The sequence below is a fragment of the Nomascus leucogenys genome, chromosome 2 (assembly GCF_006542625.1).
Source record: "Nomascus leucogenys isolate Asia chromosome 2, Asia_NLE_v1, whole genome shotgun sequence".
Classification (NCBI taxonomy): domain Eukaryota; kingdom Metazoa; phylum Chordata; class Mammalia; order Primates; family Hylobatidae; genus Nomascus; species Nomascus leucogenys.
In genome coordinates, this window is record NC_044382.1 from 67286246 (window position 1) to 67290170 (window position 3925).

A 3925-nucleotide genomic window follows, 5' to 3' on the forward strand; every position below is an offset into this window, starting at 1 on the left:
GGGCGACAGAGTGAGACTGTCTCAAAAAAAAAAAAAAAAAAGAATTTTAATACTTTTGTAAATGAGTTTGAGCTATAATTTTCTTTTCTTGTATTGCCTTTGTCTGGTTTTCATGTCAGAGTTCTATCTGCTAGCCTTGTGAAATCATGCTTTTTTCCCTTTTCCTTTTCTATTTTAGCTACTTATAGCAACTAAAACTTTTGCCTCATTTTCTTTGCTTTTTCTTTTTTTTTTTTGAGCCAGGAGGTCTGGGTGTCATTTATTGACAGCAGTTTATACGCATTTGTTTCCTTCCCATGGTTGTTTCCTTCCCAGCACAGGCACAGAGCCCTTGAGAAGGGCAGTCTGTGAACCAGGGAGCCTTCAGGTGGGACACATCTTTGGCAGGCACGTTCAGCCCCAGCAGGACACAATCCTTCAAGTTGGAATTCCACTGGGTATTTGAGAGGGACTCTCTACCCAAGTTGGGGGTAGAGAGGAAGTCTTCGACAGGACTCATATCTGGATCCAGGCCTCCTCTCTCACTATCCAAGTCCATCCAAATTTTAGGACCCTGGGGGGCAACAGTCAGGCCCACCCACCTCAACAGGGGCAAATTCTTCAATCTGTGCCCAGTTCACACACACCTGCTTCCGCTGGTCTCACAGTTAAAAGAGAATCAGCCTTACGGTAAGAGACAGACCACTTCCTCTCTGCCCCTCCCTGGCACCTCTCTTCAGCTGCATCTGCACAGGAACAGCTGAGAAGACAGAGTCCTGCCTTCTCAGTTGAGCTGCATGTGCCCTCATCCGCAAATCTTCCATCAACGACAGGACGGAGGTCACACATGGACCCAGGTGGACACCTGTGCTGCCCAGTCTATCACACACTGCCCCGCCTGCATGCTTCCAAATGCTGGTGCCCAGGCCAGAGCTCCAGCAGGCCCGGAATTGGAACCTAAAGCCAGTTTGCATAGGCACTTGGCAATTTTTGGTAGGGAGGTGGATAAAAAAGTAGATGAATGTGAGAAGAATGAGTTTCATTTGATAGACTAATTAGCGATCTGTAGTGATTTTACCTTTATTTCCTTCACTTTAAGCCAGTCATGGAATTTCACAGTGATTTCTGGGGTGGGGGCGGAAGGAAGGCAGTGTTAAGAATCATCGGAGCTGTGCCCCAGTCAGCCCACGGAGGTGCAGGCAGGGTGGGCCCTCACTGGGGCAGCTGGAGGAGCACGGACTGCCCAGCCGGCGGGTAGGTGATGTTCCGAGAGCGTGAGAGCTGGTACGCGATGTCCTCCGCAGCTTCCAGCTTGCGGCGCTCCATCAGGCTGTCCCTTGCGGTGGCCAGTGAGTTGGCAATCAGCTCAGCTGCCTTGGAGTAGCCCTCAGCAGAGATGATGGCCACCTTTTTCTGCTGCTCAGCCTTTTCCACCACAGATCTGGCCCTCTCTGCTTCCTGCCGAGCTACCTGTTTGGCTTCCACCGCTTCTGTGAACTCCTTCCCGAAGGTCAGATGTGTCAAGGACACGTCGTCCAGGATGAGCGTACAGGTGGCTGCTCGCTCTGTAAGTAAGGTCGTTGCTCACCTACCTGGAGACCAGCTCTCTCTGGGTGGTTAGTTCTCCAGCATCAAAGCTAGCCACCACGGACTTGAGGATCTCGGTCGTGATGGATGGCAGCACCCGCTCATCATAGTCTTCTCCGGTGTTGGTGAAGATGCAAGGAAGCTGGCTAGCGACAGGCCAGAAGAGGATGAGCAGTGTGATGTTGACATTCTGTAAATCTTTGCTACCAGTGATGGCTGGCACATTACGTGGTCGAGAAGCTCAGTCAAAGATAATTGGTTTCTGTACCCAGGGAATGAGAAAGTGAGTCCTTTCCCCTACCACAATGTCCTGTACTCCACGGAATCGGTCAAAGATGACAGCTCTGTGTCCACCATCCACATTATGTAAGGCAGAGTTCATTTCACCAGGCCTCCTGCAACAGCTAAGGCCAGGTCAAACTTGCTGATGAACTCAAACACTTTGGCAGCCATGTTTTCTTCTGCTGGACCCTCTCACACCTGCTTCCACACTGACCTCCACATGAATTCCCCCACCTCACTTTCTTAATTTGAAAATGAGGAAAATGAAAATACCAACATCAAACGTATATTTTGAGTATTAAACAGTTAAAATAAGTAAAGCAATTAGAACAGTGTTCATAACATAGCAACCAACCTTTAAGTTTTAGCTATTATTACTATTATTGCAGTCCCTAAAATTTATATCAGAAAGGTATGATAAGTTTCAGAAGTTGGGTAGCATTCATCTGCAAAACCTTCTAACATTTTTCTTTCTGTGGGTATGTTTTAGCTACTTATTCAATTTCTTTTATGTCATTAATCTACTTGATTTTATTTTTTTCTTCTTGACTTGCTTTTGGCAAGTTATATTTTTCTAGCAGTTTGTCCATTTAACTTAAATTTTCTTTTCTTTTTTAGAGACAGGATCTCACTGTCTTGCTGAGTCTATAGTGCAATGGTGCAATCATAGCTCACTGCAGCCTCTAGCTCTTGGGCTCAAGTGATTCTCCTGCCTCAGCCTCCCGAATAGCTGAGACTACAGGCATGCACCACTGTACCTGGCTAATATTTAAAGTTTTTGTAGAGACCAAGTCTCGCTTTGTTGCTCAGGGTGATCTCAAACTCCTGGCTTTAAGCCATCCTCCTGTCTCGACTTCCCAGTGTGTTGGGATTCCACGTGTGTGCCATCATGCCCTACGCATTTCATCTAAATCTTCAAATTTATTGGCCTAATTTTTATAGCATATTCTTATTGTCTAATGTTGCTATATCTGTATTTATGGCTTCCTTTTTATTCCTAATATCATTTTGGGGTATGTTGGATGCTTAGTTCATTAAACTTTATGCATTTTATACATATGTGTGTATATTATGTATACACATTATAATATATACATATATTTGCTTTAACCCCACTCTGCAGGTCCTGGTAGGTAGTGTTTTTCATTGTCAATCAAAGGAAAGTTTTCTACTTTCCTTTGCAGTTTCTTCTTGGATTCATAAATTTATAATATTTATAAATTCAAAATTTCCAAACAGATAAAGTTTCTCTGGTTTTCTTTTCACTATTGAATTTTATTGTATTGTCTTCAGAGGCTGTGGTCTGTATAATATTACTCTGTTTCAGTATCTATAATATATCTATCTATTTATTTATTTACTTTCTATGTTTTCTGACTGGAACGTGATCCATGTGAAGAACAGAATTTATTCTGTTTAATTCACCATCATGTTCCCAGTGTATAGAATGATGGCTGGCATATAGTAGTAACTCAACATTTATTGAATGAAACAATGATTAATATTGATGGTAATCCTTGATGATCAGAATATATTTTTTCTAGGTGGTCTTCCTGGACCACCAAGAAGAGAATGCAAATTCCCACAGGCTCTGGTCCATATCAGCAGACTTGGCTTCATATCCACATATGGAGTTACATCTATACGTGCCTGACAAACATCAAAATTTCCTGAGTATCCAAGTAGAATTTGGAGTACTCTGTCTACTCCCAGATTAATTTGATTCTGATTTGTCCACTCTCAGCGCCTCAGCATCAATATGGACTGTGCTTCCAACAGATAGAAAGACTGACTTCTTAGTCCATTTGGGCTGCTATAACAAATCACCATAAACCAGGTGATTTATAAACAATAGAAACGAATTTCTCACAGTTCTGAAGCTTGGAAGTCCAAGGTCAGAATGTCAGCATGGTCATTTCTGGTGAGAACCTTCTTTTGGGTTGCAGATGGCCAACATCTCTCTGTGTCTTTACCAGGCAGAAGCGGGGAATGAGCTCTCAGGGTGTCTTCTCATAAGGGCACTAATCCCATAGATGAGGTCTCTGACCTCATGACCTAATTACCTCCCAGAGACCCC

The 3925-nt window shown here is 43.7% G+C and overlaps 1 pseudogene; it reads right to left on the reverse strand.

The window, feature by feature from the left end:
- Window positions 1–1191: 1191 nt before the first annotated feature.
- LOC100594013 lies at window positions 1192–2019 on the reverse strand (annotated as a pseudogene).
- Window positions 2020–3925: the final 1906 nt, after the last annotated feature.